This window comes from Dermacentor albipictus, chromosome 7, assembly GCF_038994185.2.
Source record: "Dermacentor albipictus isolate Rhodes 1998 colony chromosome 7, USDA_Dalb.pri_finalv2, whole genome shotgun sequence".
Lineage (NCBI taxonomy): Eukaryota > Metazoa > Arthropoda > Arachnida > Ixodida > Ixodidae > Dermacentor > Dermacentor albipictus.
The window spans coordinates 37590421-37608434 of NC_091827.1; the positions used below are offsets into that span (position 1 = coordinate 37590421).

The following is an 18014-nucleotide window of genomic DNA, read 5'->3' on the forward strand; positions in this document are numbered from 1 at the left end:
TTAAATATTGAATAAATTTCCGCCTTATGCTTGCCGAGTTTAAAAAAAAAATGTGTCATTCATCCTTTGTTCCGTCTGTTGGTCAATTTTCATTTCGACAAGGATTCGAAATTGGTGGCGCAAATACTGCACGCAGAAAATTTTGCCTTGTTACACAATAGTCTGGCTCGTGTTAGAGGTGTACTAGAGGTCGATCGGGGTCTTTACAGCGGAGTGAGCAGCAACCCTGCCAACTGGCCCATCTCCTTGTTTACACTCTGCGCGAAGTTGTGGAAGTAACCTCGTATGTGATGTCTATCGTTTCGCTATGATTACAATTAAATTGAGTACACTACCATACAACCCAGCGGCACAATTGACTGTAGCACACCGAGCGGCTAGACGGAAGATTAACGCTTCACTTCGGGTTTCGATTTCCTGGATGCCGATGTGAGCGGGCAGTTTGAATGCTGGAATGCGTTGCTAGCGGTGACGGGCATCCGCACGGTATTCCTGCGCCTCTATACCTTTTATATTGTATAATTTCATATATCGTTCTTACCTAGTTGACTGCACGCTCTTAAGTGCAAACATTTAATTATTTGAAATGTTACATTGCCCTTACCAGCACGGTTACAGTCATGGTAATGCTAGCGGTTCTATTGTCTATTCAACTTCTTGAGTAGCCACATAAAGGAGACACCTCATAAGTGGAGGAATGTTTATTGAACGGCACTAAATGTAACAACAAAGTCAATGTTACGGCACCTTTTGCACGTCACGTGCGTATCAATGAACGCTGACAAACATCAGAAAAATTGTAGCAATACACGAACTTATTTCTCCATATTTAACGAAAACAGAAGTTAGCTATTCAGGGACCGGAGACTGTATGTGCGTCTGCGCATGGAGCCAGGATATGACCTCTCATTCCAGCACCTTACCGCAAGGAACCACAGTACTCAGGCCATTTTCCTGAAGCATGTTTTTCAGTGTAACTTCCAGATTGCGTCGTAGCTTCACTAAATGAAAAAATTGCGCGAAAAGATTCGGGGCAATCTCTAAATCCTTTAATAGCTGCACGAAAGGCACATTAAATTTTTGAAGAAAAGATTGAATATGGGGTGAAAATCATAATCTTACGCAGGTTTCGTAGGGAGACAACATATTGCTTGCTTCCTTGCTTTCTGGTTTGTTTGTTTGGTTGGTTGGTTGGTTGGTTTCATACATTTTTTTTCTCTTGTTGCTGCTGCAGCTGGTGCCATTCACCACACTTTTTTCCTTTTTGAATCTCCGACTATAATTGCAATTGCAATTGTACTTGTACTCCATGGAAAAGTTTCACCGTCGTCGTCGCCGATGGCGCGAGGTTCCTTAGGTCACGTGATCAGTCACCCGCTAAGCCAGGGGAAGGGATGTTAGCGTGCGGTACCGTGATCAAGCCCTTGCTAGATTGGTAGGGGGGAGGGGGGTTGTTGAGTGCGCGTCTCCTCTCCTAACCCTGTCGTATCGGTGCGAGGTTGTGCTCCCGGCGCAGCGAGCACGCCGCCTGTGCCTTCTCTTAGAGGTAATCTCCGGCGGGTTCAAATGCTGAACGAGCCGAGTACACTGTGTGTCCGTGTGCCCAGAGCTGGACGTCGCGTAATCACGAGTTTCAGTTACGCGTTGAAATGAGCGGACGCAGGCGCGTTCGCTCCCTACAGCCGGCGTTCTTATAATCATGTCAGCATTGTGACAGCGAGCGTTCATCGTTTATTGGGTGATATCTGTTCGTGTTTATCCCTCTTTACATGAAACGAATTCATTTTCATGTTGGATGTTGCACTCTCTTTGAGCGAAATCATTATTAACCATTTTGCACATCTTCCCAAGCTTATCTGGCGCCTAGAAAACTACTTTCACACATGCTCTGTTATCTATCTTTTTTATTCTATGGGAGACATGATGAATATAAGGCACTAGAGTGGTTTTTACTTTTTCCTTTCCCGTCGTCGAATCTGCCCTTTGTTCTTTTCTGTTTTTTGCTCAAACTACTGAGGAGAGTTTCTGACACTGACACTAGCAACTGCTTGGGATAACCAGCCTTTACCAGATGATCTGGTTGATGAATGAAACTATCTTGCATGGAGTGCGTGCTTGATTTGTTAAGCGGGTTATGATAGCATGATATAGCCACTGCCTGTTTAACGAGCTTAGAGTGAGATTACGTAAAAGGTAGCAATGCCGTATTGTATCCCGGTTCGTAAGACCAACACGCGTGATGTTGCATTAATCTGAGTTTGATATCAAAAAATTTGATAACATCCTTTTCTGGCACTTCAGTAGTTAGTATGAGCGGATGAAGGCACGTGTATAATTGTGAATAAGTGTATGTTTTTTTTTGCTTTCTTCTGTTCCTTGGAGTTGTTATATATTCTTCGTTCCAAGCAACAAACTTCAGTTGTAAGTCAGCGCTCGTCCGTGTCGTATCTCCCTGCTTGTCCCCGTGAAAACCGCGCCGTTCTGTTTCAATTAGTACGTGTCCCACGCAGTGATATGAAAATTACGTGCGTCGTTACAGGAGTTCCAAAGTGGTACTCGGATGGAGAGCTATTAACAGACTTAGATGGGCTCTTTGGTTGCTGGCTTCATGGAGCATGGTTATAACGGCGCGTTTTGAGGACAGGTAACAGGAAGATTGCACACATAACCGTCGCCGAAGAGCTTCTGACCTACCTGAGACTGCAGGAAGTATTCCACGCGCGAAGATTCATCCGTCGGGTCCGAAACTCATCATCTGAATGAGAGTCAAGGCGCATTGACTCTGTTCTCACATTTGCTCCAAATTCTGACGGCCCGGAGAAGATTAACCATAGTTTCACAACAAATGAGCTTGTGTACTACGTGCAGACACCACCACGCTGTTCTTAGTGTCATCGCTTCGGACATGTAGCTAAGTACCGATGTGTGGAGTAGAGATGCAAGCGCTGTGCGGTCTCCTTGACTTGAAGACGTGTGCAAATAAAGCCAATTTTGCTTGTGCAAACAGCGTTGGTGACCACTCATCTAGTTATGGCCGACGTCCTGCATGGACAGCTGCTCAGCTAAGGACTAACATGTCTGTCTTGGGTCAAAAAGATCTAAGCGCTTCATCGAAAAAGAATAACACGTCCACCGAGCCAGAACTACGCTGTTTGGAAACAAAATACGCATCTAATTACCCACGTCTAAAACTGACAAAAGAAGTCATTGATTCAACGCAGCTATTCAACGCCGCTGAAGAACATGTTCGAAAAGATTGCCAACAGCGCTCCTATGCAGCCGCAGTGAGTCTGCCTCAAGGACCACTTGGAAGCACTTAGTATGAAAACTACCAACAAATGAAACACGCTTTGTTCACAGCATTAGGCTCGCACGTCGCGAAGATGCTGGCGAGTTCAACGAAGGATATGCTGGACGAAGTACTAACTCTTGAGTCAGTAATACCGGAGTCTATTTACATTCTGTAGCATAATGGTAATTTCTCGCCCACCTGGTCCATTCGGCCGTTGAAACGTGCCCTTAACAGGAAGCTTTAGCTCGGGTGCTCCTTATGAAAATACATGTAAAAGGAGAATTCGTATTTTGCGGCAAACATCGCACCAATATTGACGAGGTTTGTTGTATTTAAAAGGAAAACATAAAATCTAGCGACTGTTGGTTTGAAATTTTCGATTTAGATATCAATTTTTCAAAAAATATTTGCAATATTTAAATATTTTCAGAAATCGAAACTATCGAGTTTACAACTCTGTAACTCAGCAATTAACGACATCACAATTCTGTGATTATCATCCAATAGTAAATCTAAAGCGGTCAAAACTGATATGGGACACAAGAATCTAGAAAAAAATTGTAATATGGAAATACAGCTTTTGCAGGACCCCGGTACACAACTTGACAAATTCAATTAAGATATAAATTGACGTACAGAATTTGTCCGCTTTCAACGATATAATGGATGCCGTTTACAGATCTGTGATATATGTCCTTGATGCAGGGCTTTGAATTTCTAAACTTCGTGCTTCCATTTTCGAACTTTCGAATTTAAAAAATTTGTTTAGCAACACTCAAGCCCTAAATTGAAAATACGCTTGCAGTAGTCCTATAATTTAACTTTCCCTCTCAACTGCAGCAAAGTAATCAAAATCGATCCAGGAGTTATCTCACAAAAGCCCTTGTGCATTATACATGTATTTGAATAGGCCGCGTCTGAGTTGGGCACGAGCTAAAGCTTCCTTTTAGTAATGTAATGGGACTCCGCCGGTATATTGGCGCGTTTGTGCAAATTTAGCCATTTCATTGGAGACATCTCCTTACCAATGCTTGCCCTCTCGGAGGCTAGTCTCCCAAATGGCAGGACGATCCTAGGATACATGAGACTCGGCAATCGGAGTATACCGTCATTTGCAAATGGCAGTGGAATGACATGCATCAGGCGCGAAATATCTCACCTCGCCTTGCCAGTGCAAGATCTTTATTTCCTTGGAAGTCGCCGCTGTCGCTGCTCCGTACGACTGTCGAAAAAGTTGTAAAAAACTGTACCCTGGTGCACTTTCGCTTGTAGAGTTTGATTAAAGAAAATTATGAGAGAGAACGTTGTTGCCAATTTCGACGACAGCTGCGTTTCAGCTTGCGTGGGGGTGATGTGTAACAAACAGTTGCCTATATTTTGAGAACAGTTTGAGACAGTTTTGAGGCTTTGCAATGCATTATTTTGACAAAATGCTTTGCATCATAGCTTAAAGGTACAATGTTTCGATTTGCTTTGGCTACTCGCGTGTGCAGAAATATGTTGAATTGTCGCGTTTAAAAAAAATGATTTCCTGAAAATTAAAAAAAAGTGAAGCGTCACAAATAAATCAACACAGAATACACGAATCCATAAGCAAAGGGAATAGACAAATCCGATTAGCACTAATACTTCCTATTGTAGCTAAACCATCACAGGAAAATTATTTGGGCAAAAAGAAAACTCCATGATTTGGTTATCTCGCAAACTCTTATAGAGGTGCATATAACTCATAGTCTCACGGGCAATCGGTGCTCATTTTGGCAAGTATTTGCATGAAACTTGGCGTAAATAACTCTAGATCCTATAAATGTGAAGGCATCTGGCGTCCTCTTTTCCCTGCCTAACGATCCGTGCTGGACTTCGTGCTGAAACTGCTGGCCCGAAATTGACGTACAATCAGAGTAAAAGTCGTAAACTCAAACCATGGGTGTTTCGGTGTCAGCTGTGACGTTGTAGTACGTGTAACAGGGTGCCTGTCGCGTATGGTTGATATTTGTAGTAGTATTATCACACTAATATATTACAAGCAATTGTAAAAATAATATGTATTTCACTTTAGTTTTCGACCAAGCATTATCTAGAAAGGAGGCTTGCTAATTTACTAACTTCGAGGACTTCTGCAAGCATTGTCTAGACCCATAGATCAAAAGTAACAAAAGAGCCTAGCAAGGGTTTGCGTGAGGTATTGTCAAAATGTGTGGAACGTTGCCAAATTTTCGAGAGCAGATAAACACCAATACACACTTTTTCTCGCTCAAAAGTATGCCGCTTAGGAAGATGGAAAATTAGGAAACAGTGATTTTATATTTTACTTTGATACTGATGGGAGTCCCAAACAGGAGGCATTAGCGCTAGCGTTATTTAGATTAAGGTTTCATGACACAAAGAGAAATCTGCCCATGTTGCATAGCAATATGGCTAGGTATCATGAGCTCATGACGCATCTATCACCGAGTTACCGAAAATAAAACTAGTTTGAAGAAACTATTATTGTAGTAAGCTATTGAGGGTGTTCTGGTGCCTGACGGTGCATTTTTGTCTTTTCAGGGTTTATCCCTTAATCTAAGGCTAGAAATTGACGCATCGAAAACGTCATGTGAGTACTCGTTTGATGTGAACAAAGTCGGTTACCTACGAGATATCAGACTCTGGACCTTCTGGAATGTTATGATTAAGATGTACATTTTAAATACGGCGAATACAACAATAATGAGCTATAATTGCTTTCTAACACGATTATTTTGTGATTGGTTATGTACATTTGCAGGAAATTGTTTCTTCCATGCCATTGCTAGATTTCTTTGGGGCTGAGGCCGTTGAAAACAAGCTACGGTGCACAAACACACCTTAGTTCACAAATTATTCAATTTCTTTCGTAGTAGTAACGCAACCGAAATACGATGCCTGTGTGAAATGTTCGTGTATGCAGGTTTAGAAAAAGAGAACTTGTGAAGTGGTAATGTACATCAATGTGGTCTTCGAAAATCTCCCGATTATACAAACTACAGCGAGTTCATTTTATTCCATTGCTGGGAGCAGCCTTGGAATCCCCCTTCCGTAAAACTCTACAGAATAATTATCATTTGCATTTGCATTTTCGTCACAACTAAAACTGGTTTGCACTTGGCGGAACAAAAGAAAAAGTTGCAGGAAGGTAAATGTGCCGTTTCAGCAAGGGTGTTCCAGCACAGAAATATAACTGTGTGCAAGAAACTCACGCTCTCTCAATGCAGTCTGCGCAGGGAAAGTATAGTCACGTTGTATCGATGGTGAAGAAGGACGCAATGCCACAAGTGAGGGTTAAAATTTACCTCTTTAATGGGCGGATCTGTGCCCAGCAATACCAGTAATACTCAAACACAATGAGAATGGCAATCAATGTCAAGGGTCGTAAAAAACCTGAGCTGCGGGTCAAGTGCGCCTGCCTTCATACATGACTCGTCGAAGGTTCGAGCGCAAACGGTGGTGCCCGTATGCCTTCCTGAAAGCACTGCACAATTCGCGTTGCGAATACAGTAGGTTAACAAAGTTCGGTGGATAGAACCATCCATACCATTCGAGAAACTTCCAATACATAAAGGCGCGTCCTGAGGTGAGTGACAACGCTTAACATGTGTTAGTCGGTGAAAAGGAATAAACAAAGAAAGATAAGTAAGTGTACCTGTCAATATTTTGGTGCATGATCCAGCGCCTCACTTTCGCAAAGCTTGCTCACATTGGGCGCACACAATCTGTCAAACACTTCGAGACCTGCACCCGGAAATCTGCCTTGACAAGTTGTACCTTCAGTTACAGATACTTGGTGCACAATTCTACTGCAGTAAAAGAACGCGATCAACACGGCTGATTTTTGCTTTGTACTTCCGCGCTTCTGGGGACGGGGCTGGGCTTCATTCATCTTTCTTTCAACGCCTTGCTATGCGACTTCAGCTCGACGTCCGAATAATAAATCCGAGTTTTGTCGCGGTTTAAGGTCCTGTAGAAGAATTTATCGATGTCGTGGGCAGTCTTCCAATCATTCCAGCATTGTTTTCGTCACAACGTTTCCCGTGAAATGAACAGTTTCAGCGTCCTCATGGCGGAAACCTTCTTAATTTCCAAATTTTCAGTGAGCATTTGATGAACATACGACTTTACCAAACCAAGTGGGTCTCATATATTTCTACGTATCATGGAGTGATCACTGAACATAACAGAGCCCACATGTTCCCATCTGACCACGGGGTCGAGGGTAATCATGATTTCGCATCACCCTCGGGGTCATCACGCTCGTTCCAAAAAAACGACGGACCGACATAAACACAGATATTTCTTCACGCATCCTTCCCATAAGCCTTTTGTAATATTGTTTAAATGTTCGCCCTATTCTTGCCGAGTTTAAAAAGAACTTGTCATTAATCCTTTGTTCTGTCTGTTGGTGAATTTTCATTTGGACAAGGATTCGAAATCGGTGCCGCAAATAGTACATGCATCAACTTCTGCCTTGTCACACAGCAGTCGGGCTCGTACTAGAGGTGTGCAAGAGGTCAACCGGGTTCTTTAGAGAGGAGAGAGCAGCACCCCTGCCAACCCTCCCACCTCCTTGCTTACTAACTGCGAAAGGTTTTGGGACCAACCACGTATGTTATGTAATCATAGAGAAACGAAACACTTTTAAATAGAGTACACTACCATATAATCCTGCGGCATAATTGACTGTAGCGCACCGAGCGGCTAGACGGAAGACTAACCGCGAACTTCGATTTCTGTTTCCTGAATACCGACATGAGTGGGCAGCTTGGATTCTGGAATGCGTTGCCCATGGCGACGGGCATCCGCACGGTATTCCTACGCTTTTGTTCATTTGATAGGGCGTATATTTTAATATATTGTTCTCAGCAAGTTGATTTCACGCTTTCATTTCACGCTTTCACGATTTCAGAAGAAAGGTGCGGTCGTCACTGACGATGTTGACGCATCCTAAACGTTCAAACCACCGGTCCAAGGGGGACCGCGAAGCATGTTCTGCACGGACGCGGACAAAGGGCACGAGGCTGTTAAACTCCTCGTCGTTCCGTAGTTCTTTTCACAGCTCAGCGTGCAGTTCGAAGAAACGCAAGGTGGCAGGACGAGACCAGGTGGGGAGTAGCGACACGGTCAATCGAGTTTGTGTTGAAAGCGGGGCGCGAGGACGCAAATTGGCAGGAGACCGTAACGTCTTGGGGGAGCTGATAGATAGTCAGCCCTTTTGTTGTCTCTCGGCAGCCAGAGTAGCTTTCAAGCCGCGACCACCGCGAGGACGGCTCAGAGTATGAGTCAGACATAAGCGTTTGGAAAGGGAGGCGAAGAGCCCTTCCGTAGAAATGGAGTGTCTTGTTTTTTTATTTTGAGCATCGGAAAGTTTTTCGCGATTTGAGACTAGGATTTCTTTCAATGTGTAAGGTTTGAGCTTTGTTTGTGTTTTCGTTGGAGAAGCTCCGAAATTGGAAAGATGCGTTTTATGTAAACATGCAGTCTCGCGAGATGCTCATTAATAAGTAGATAGGCTTTTTTTTTGCGTGTGTGAGTAACCTGAGGGTCAAGGTTATTGTCGAAAGGCCTATGGTAAAGCGCGTGTGTTATTTAACCTTCTTTCTTTTTAAGTGTTTTTGAATTTTCTAAGGTTAAGCGCGTAGATTTTCAGTGAGTGCATGATTTGCACGGAGAAGCGTTCTTAGTTCCATTAGCGCCTGTCCTGTGTGGACGGAAGGAAGCAGACTTTATGACTGGGTTGCTAGTGTGTGGAGGGCAGCCGTATTCTGACTTCTCTTATAAGTACGCGTGGAACGAGTTAGTAGAAGACGCATCATTTTAAGAGTTCTGCGGAGTGTGCAAGTCGCGCGTTTAATTGTTCGTTTATGTCACGTGTCCTGTAGGACTTTCAGGGAAGAAACGTGAGTAAGCGTAAGTGAAAAGTTTGCCTACAACGCAAGTACGCGTTCTGTTAATGACCACAAGGCTAGTGCGCTTGTGATTACGTACTTGTGAGGTTGACCAGATTGTTCAGTGGCACCAATACGTGCGATAAGTACGCCACTGCGATAGATAGGAAACATGCTGTTCGTGTAGTTAGGCCACTTAAATTATGTTCGGCTGTTTTCATTTGTTGTTTGCATCGTCAACGACCCTTTTGTTTTGCAACAACAATAGTACTCTGGTCTTGTCGGCATTCGAGGAGAAATGGATGGCTGTTTGGAAGGGTGGTTACAACTGTTTTGTCAAAATTGGGGAACTAAAAGATCAGGGTTGATTTTGACTCAGTAATAGCCTGGCGAGTCAGGGGTGAAGAGCCGGCGCTTACGCGTGGTGCGGCGCTGTGTTGTTTGGTTTGTTTGACGTATGTTCTCCAGGGCCCAGGATCCCGAGGGTTGTCAAACGAGGCTCGACCCCAGTACCCTGCAGCTTCTTTCAGCGTTCCTCATGGCCAGCGAATTGAGTTCACCGGCCATTCAGAACTACCGGGGCGAGGACGAGCTGTTAGATATGGAGCTGTTTCCTGCGATTACTTCGAGTTCCCCAAACCACTTCGAGTCGCAGCACAGCTAATTGAGGAATGCCGAAGCAGGAAAGCACATTCCAGAGGAGCGGCCGAGCAAACAAGTTTAAGGCAACAAGTTCACGTGCCAACAAGTTCGTGCGCCGCCGGGATTAGCAGGTGGGCCTCGGACAATGGAGCATGAGCAGCCCTCCCCTTCTCCTCGTTCGAAGTGCATTGCCAGTCTGCGAGGCAAGACCACAGAGAGCCGCCAGGTGTGACACCGCGACACGGGCGCCTACCATTGGCTGAAAGTGGCATCATCGGAGCGGACTCTCCCATTGGTCAAACATGACGTGACTTACAGTGCTCGAAGGGTTTATAAGAAGCCTTCCAGAGAGACCTGAGGTTTCTAGGACATTCCCCTGATTCCCTGATTCACCTCTCTCGAACTTCTTGCCGCGGGCCGCAGCGTCCGAGTTGCTGCCGGCCCGTAATGACTGTACTGCTGTTAATTGACGCTCACCTCCCTGTACATAATGTAGAATAAATCCTCCCAAGTTTGTTTTCATCCCGAAGTCCCGTCCTTCAACCCCTACAAGGCTCATTAAATTTTTAGGAAAAGATTCAATATGCGGTCCAAATCGTAAGCTTCCACAATTTGATAGGGAGACAACATATTGCTAGCTTCCTTGCCTTCTTCTTTGGTCGGTCGGTCGGTTGGTCGATTTCATACCTTTTTGCTCTTATTGCTGCTGCAGCTGGGGTCATTCACCGCATTTTTACCTCTTTCAAACTCCGACTATAATTGTCATTGCAATTATACGGTTACACCACGGCAAATTTTCGCCATCGCCCGCGAGGTATTTTAGGTCACGTGATCAGTCGACCGCATGGCCAGGGGAAGGGATGTTAGCGTGCGGTACCTTGATCAAGCGCTTGCTAGATGGGGGGAGGGGGGGGGGGCGTATCTGAGTGCGCGTCTCCTCTCCTTACCCTGTCGTATCGGTGCGAGGTTGTGCTCACGGCACAGCGAGTAGACCGCCTCTGCCTTCTCTCCAAGGTGATCTCCGGCGGGTTCAAATGCTGAGTGACCCGAGTTCACTGTGTTTTGTCTGCCCAGACTGGAGGTCGCGTAATACTCAAGTTTCAATTACGCGTTGAAATGAAACCACGCAGACGTGTTCGCTCCCCACAGCCGGCGCTCTTAATCGTGCCAGCATTGTGACAGCGAGTGTTCATCTTTTATGGAGTGAGATCTGCTCGTGTTTATCCGCGCTCGCGTGGCGCCGTGCTTGTCAATTTATTTGCTGAATCACTGCGTGAGCTTTTGACACCAGCTTCGTGGCCACGCCCCGTGAAGGAAATAAACTATCTTTCGCAGAAATTAATTGGTGACGCTGGAATACGTTTTATACCATCATTGCGAACCTCCGTGTGAAGCAGTCCAAACCTGCTGAAACAATTACGTCTTCGCGCCGGAGTTCAACGTGAACTTAAGTGAAAAGCTTTGCAGAAGCCTGAACCCGAAGGCGAACCCAACTTTAAAACATTTCAGCTCGACGCTCCTGCCCACGTAACCGATACTTGGCAGAAATGATGGGACTCGTCCATTTCACTTACTTTTTACCATATAGAAAGAGATAAACGCGCAGATTAGTATTTTTCCAGAAATAAACATTTCAGAGTGGCAGTCCCAGTGCTTGTTGCACAAGCCTCGTATGAACCATGAGCTGAGAGCACAGATCAACCACCGCGCTCTTGTGCTGCGACTTGTAGCTCGGTGCTCTTTGCCAAAAATCTCATCAGAAAATGCCTTAGGCGCCTGCGGACATGCATGACCTACGGACCGGATGTCATCTTGGCCGCCATTACTAAAGCTTGCGGATACCTTTGTATCTACGCTGGCATTCACCTTTAGTTCTTGTCTGAGAATTCGCACTTTTCTGTGTGCTTGGAATGGCAGTCGAGTTTTCCGGCTCTTGAAATCCGGTGTCTCTGCAGGTGTTGGGAGCTATCGGGCACTTCTGTTTTTTCTGTCATTTCCAAGCTTTACGAAATAGCTATTCACAGTGTATTTTTGGTCGACGGAAGAATTTGCGCGTTCCAATATCAGCATGTATTTCTCTCTGGCCGCTTCTTGATTATGAACCTTGTCATCTTTATGACACAGGTTTAAAAGGCCTTGACGCAAAGCTACAAGTTGATGCGGTGTACTGCTTCATCACGAAACTTTTGATGTCGCCATCCGGACCCAAGTCCTTGAGAATCTAGAGCACTTCAGTTTTGAAGATGGTACTGTAATGCAACTACGCAGCTATATTCTCGACAGGTTGTGCTTCGAAATTATTGATCAATGTTCTTTCGCCTATGTGGTCTCTAGTGGTGTTTCGCAACGTTCCGTGTTATAGGTCCTTTTCTCTTCAGTTTCATCAATTACGTTTCCACGGAAATCTGGAATCCTTCATTTTTCTTTAACGCTGATGAGACCAATATGTATCAGAAGACACAGAGCATTGAGAACTGCCGCGCTATGCTGTGCGACCTGTCTTGATTAGCCCACTGGTGCCAATTATACAGGCTCACTCTAAACTAATCTAAAACCAGAATTATGTCATGTTCGCGTAAAACATGTAACGTCTTTCCTTATTCTGCCGATCGCCGAACGTTATGTGAACGGGGTCATTGCTGCTGCTGTACTGCGCTCGCTATCGTTTCAGAAGCACATCACCCCAAGTGCATCACTCATAAATCGACCGACAAGCAATGGAACCACTGCGTATAATATTACGTGTTTGATTGAACAAACCAGTCTTGAAGCAGTAGTGAAGGTCAGTGGGGATTTGGACGTGTGTCTGGTTAACCTCCCTGCCTTTCCTGCCTTAGGTTTCTCTCTCTCTCTCTCTCTCTTTACTGCATCAGATTTAACCGCAGCAATTAGCATCACTGACCTTGGGCCCCTGCTCGTACAGGCAATGACCTCTCGTACTGGCGATGACATAATTGTTATTGGTGGACGTGTCGGTGAGTTAAAACGGACCCGCAATTATTTATAGGGAGAAAACGTGGAGGAGATTGAATTATGCAGTGAACAAGCGGAAGGAGGACACCATCAAGTGGGCAGCTTTCCTCAGCTGCCGTGGATAATAAACATACACCCTTACAGCAAGTTCCGTCAAACGTCATCTAACACCGTAAGTCAACTATGAGGCCACGGTTGACGCCGTAAATTAGCACGTCAATCCCAAGCCATCGGAACTATATTACAGGTACGTCTTCTCAAAGAGACCAGACAGACGGCGAATCTGTTACATACTGCATCCTCGTCTTGCGAAAGCTAGCCAATAGATCCCGCTTTGGCGAGGAACGTTTCTCTTTAAAAGAAATTCTGAGGGATATATTGGTCTTTGGGATCTCTGACAACGTTGCACGACAACGACTGTGGGCGAAAAAAAAAACTGACGTTCAAGGCGGCCTACGACTTGATAGAGACAGTGGAAGCAACTGCAAGAGAGCAGTGAGCAGAGTCGACAAGAAGTTCCCCACATAAAATCGAAATCCGCATGCCGCCGAGGAAAATCGCAACGACGAATCAAGGCAAACGAGCGTCAAGTACTCGTGCACAAAGGCGTTGTTTTCGACGCCTTGGAAAACACGCTGTGTATCCTCGCAACCTTAAGAATGGAGTGTGTTTTAGCCGTAGGAGTAAAGGGCACCTGACCAAAGCGCACCGTGCGAAGAAAAGTGACCAAGGTGATCATCAGCTCGACAATGCCGACAGCCCGGTGTATAGTGAGTAAGACGACTTATTTCTTATCAGCCAAGCTGCCGGTTCTTCTCCTAATATTGTTATCATTGTAAGCATTGGTGGTGGAAGCGTACTCATGGAAGCGGATTGAGGAATATCTAGTTCGATGAAAAGCCACGATGATTTCAAAAACCGCAAATTGTAGAGAGGATCACATTGGAAGGGTCAGATGTGCAACTGGTAACTTGGACAATGGAAGGGATTGTCGCCACCAGGAAAGCTGTGGTGCGAGTCAGTTACAAAGGGCGACATTTGGAACTGCCACTATTGGTGGGTAGAGATTACGGAAATACACTACTACGTCGCATCCATTTGAAGCCACTGAAGATTGAGACATCCATCCTTCACAACGAAAGCGAGAAGCTTTCACATCAAGATATTCAGAAGCCTTTCGCGAGTCATTTCCAAGTGTTGCACTTCCGCCGGTTCACAACTAGCTGAATCCAGGTGCCGATTCGTAGTTTTTCAAGTGTCGTAGCGATTCCAGGTCTTGGCACGCGAAGACGTGGAATCGTTCCCCACCGGCAGGAAGTTGTTTCTTCATCTACTTTAAGTTCCATTATTTATAATTGGTTTATTTCAATGAGTGAGTAGAAGTAACCACCCCTCTTTCGTCCTTGTATTTGTTTGTATGCGTCTTATGACGTGTCCGACGCAGTGATATGAAAATTACGTGCCACGTAACAGGAGTCCCAAAATGGTACTCGGATCAAGAACTACTAACAGACTTAGATGCTCTAGTTGGTAGCTGGCTTGATGGAAGATGGGTATGACAGTGCGTTTTGAGGACAGGACACGGAATGTATGCACGCAGGACAGTCACCGGAGAGCTTCTCACGTACATGAGACCTCAGGGAGTATTCCATGCGGGAAGTCATCCGTCAAGTCTAAACCTGCGCACTGACTCTGTTCGCACATTTGCTCCATGTTCTGAGCGCCCGGAGAAGATTAACCACAATTTTACGATACACGAGCTTGTGGACTACGTGCAGACACCACCACGCTGTTTTAGTGCCCCCGCTTCGGACATGTACATAAGTACTGACGTGTGGAGCAGAGATGTAAGCGCTGTGGAGTCGTCTTGACACTAAGCCCTATGCAAATAAAGCCAATTTCGTGCGTGCAAACTGCGGTGGCGTCCACCCATCTAGTTATGGCAGATGTCCTGCACCTACAGCTGCTCAGCGAAGGAATAAGACGTTTGTCTTGGGTCAAAAAGATGCAAACGCACCATGGAACGAGAAGAATACGTCCACCGAGCCAGAACTACGCTGTTTCGAAACAGAATACATGCATCTAATTTCCCATGCCTCAAGACGACGGAAGAAGTCATTGAGTCAACGCGACTGGTCAACGCCGCTGAAGAACATGTTGGAAAGGCTCCCATCTGCGCTCCTATGCAGCCGCAGTGAGTCTGCCTCGAAAACCACTTGGAAGCACTTAGCAGGAAAACTGCCAACAAATGATACGCGCGTTGTTCACAGCACTTTGGGCGCACGTCGCGAAGATGCCTGCAAATTCAAGGAAATATATGCTGGAAGAAGTACTCGCTCTTTAGTCAGCAGCACCCTGCTCAACTTCAACGTAGCCTTAGTAGCATAATGGTAATTTCTCGCCTACCTGGTCCATTCGACCGTTCAAAACTGCCCTTAATTATGCAATGAAATTACACCGGTATTCTTCAGCGTCTATGCAAATTTACCCGTTTCGTTGGAGACATCCCATTACCAATTCTAGCCCCCTCGGAGGCTGGTCTCCCAAATGGCAAGAGGATCCCTGGATACATGAGACACGGCGATCCGTGTATGCCGTAATTTGCAAATGACAGGGCAATGATATACATGAGGCGCGAAATACCTCGTCGCCTTACCAGTGCGAGACCTTTCTTCTACTTCCTTCGAAGTCGCCGTTGTCGCCGCTCCCTGCGACTGCCGAAGAAGTTGTACAAAACTGTCCCCTGGCGCGCTTTTGGTTGCTGAGTTTCTTAGAAAAAAGATTATGAAAGAATAATTTAGTGCCAGTGTCTTCAACTTGCGTGGCGACTATGGGTAACAATAAGAGCTGTTTATATTTCGAGACCAGCTTGAGACAGTTTTGAGGCCTTGCAATGCATTATTTTAACAAAATGCTTCGCGTCATTCCTGCAGGTTAGAATGCTTCGATTCCCAATGATTTCTCGCGTGCACAGAAATATGGTGCATTGTTGCGTTTCAAGACACGAGTTCCTAAAAGCTTCAAAACAAGTAAAGCGTCACAAATAAATCAACACAGAATATCTGAACCCATGAACAAAGGGACTAGACAAATCAAATTGGCCCTAATACTTCCTGTTGTACCTAAACCATGGCAGCGAAATTATTTTGCAGAGAACTCCATGAATTGGTGATCGCGCGAGCGCTTATAGAGGTGCATATAGTTCACAGTTCCACGGGTAATCGGCACTCTTTTTGGTAAATATTTGCGCTATATTCTAATAAAGGCAACGTGGCGTAAATAACTTTATGTCCTATAAATGTGAAGGCATTGGCCGTCCTCTATTCCCTGCTGAACGATCCGTCTTATACTTGGTAGTGAAATTGCTGGCCCGAAATTACGTACAATCACATGAAGACTCGTAAACTCAAACTATGGGTTTTTGGTGTCAGGTGTGATGTTCTAGCATGTGTTACACGGCACCTGTTGCCTACGGCTGATATTTGTTGTAATATTACCACAGTAATAAATTATAAGCAATTGTAAAAACATTATTTCACTCAGGTGTCCAAACGCGCATTGTCTAGAAAGAAGGTATGCTAATTAATGAAGTTCTAGGATTTATGCATGCATTGTCTACACCGATAGAGCAAAAGTAAGAAGAGAACCTAGCAAGGGTATGCGTAAGGTAGTGTCAATATGTTTCCAACGTTGCCAAATGTTTGAGGGCAGAGAAAGTCCATTACACACTTTTTCTGACCCAAATCTATGTCGCTTAGCAACGTGGAAAGTTAGAAAACAGTGATTTTGTATTTTACTTTGATACGAATGTGAGTCTCGAAGCACCGAACATTATAGCTAGCGTTAGTTAGATTAAGGATTCATGACACAAAGAGAAATCTGCCGATGTTGTATAGCAATATGGCTAGATATCATTAGCTCATGACGACCCCGCGACCGAGTTACCGAAACTAATAATATTTATTGGGAACTAATATTGTAGTAAGCTATTTAGCTTGTGGTTGTGCCTGACGGTGCACTTTTCAGTCTTTAGAGGGTTTTAACTTTCATCTAACACTTATAATTGACGTGTCCAAAATGTCATGTGAGTACTCGTTTGATGTGAACAAAGTCGGTTACCTACGAGATATGAGACTCTGCACCTTCTTGAATGTTACGATTAAGACGCATATTTTAAACACGTCGAATCGTCTATTACCAGAATGATAAGCTATGCTTGCGTTCCAAAACGATCATGTTGTTAATGGTTGCGCACATGTGCAAGATATTGTTTGTACGATGTCATTGCTAGATATGACTGGGCACTCTGGCCTTTGGCTCCCAACTACGGTACACTTCCGCGCTTTAGTTCACAGATTATTCAGTTTATTTCGTAATACTAAAGGCAACCGAGATACAAATAAATTTGTCTGAAATGTTCCTGCATGTACGTTTAGAAAAAAAAGAACTTTACCAGATGCTAATGATCATCAATATGAACTTTAAGATACTCCCCATTAGACAAGGTACACTGACTTCACCTTTTCTTCCATTGCTGGCAGCACTCTTGGAATCCCTCTTCTATTTAACGCTACAGCATTGGTATCATTTGTACTTTTTTCGTCACAACTCCAGAATTTTCCCCCCGGTGTATCAGCTAACACTTGGGGGAACAAAGCAAATTGTCGCAGGAGGGTAAATCCGGCATTTGTGCAGGGTGTTCCAGCACACTAACAGAAATGTGGGCCAGACACTCACGCTCTCTTAATGTAGTCTGCTCAGGAGCAGTATTGTCACGTGGTGGTGACGTGAAGAACGCGGCATTGTCACAAGCGAGTGTTGCAATTTGCCTCTTTCATTGGCGAATTTGTGCCCAGCAGTGGATAAAAACCCGAGCAGGGCTTGAAGCGCGCCGGTTCTCGTACATCAGTCTCAGAGGTTCCAGTGACATCGCTGGAGCCCGCGTGTCTTCCAGAAAGTACTGCACAATTCTCGTCGCGCATACACTCAGGTTACACGAGGTTCGGTGGAAAGAATCATCCATAACAATCGAGAAACTTCCGATACACAAAGGCGCATCCTGAGCCGAGCGATAACGCTTAACATTTGTTAGTCCTTGAAGAAGCAGTCGCCAGAGAAAGATAAGTAAGTGCACGTGTCAATATTGCGGCGCAGAATCCAGCGCCCCACTTTCGAAAAGTTTGCTCACACGGGGCACACACAATCCC

The 18014-nt window shown here is 45.0% G+C and overlaps 1 protein-coding gene across 8 annotated transcripts in view; it reads left to right on the plus strand.

Annotated features, from left to right (window-relative positions):
* Nucleotides 1-18014, plus strand: part of LOC135905678 (kinesin-like protein KIF26B) — a 760359-nt gene that overhangs the window by 127996 nt on the left and 614349 nt on the right. For 2 of the 8 annotated variants that reach the window (XM_070521911.1, XM_070521910.1), the window contains exon 2: nt 5840-5888. The exons of the other annotated variants lie outside the window; for them this stretch is intronic. The gene's annotated coding sequence lies outside the window, so the exon portion shown is untranslated. The remainder of the gene's footprint in view (nt 1-5839; nt 5889-18014) is intronic. 8 annotated transcript variants of the gene reach the window in all.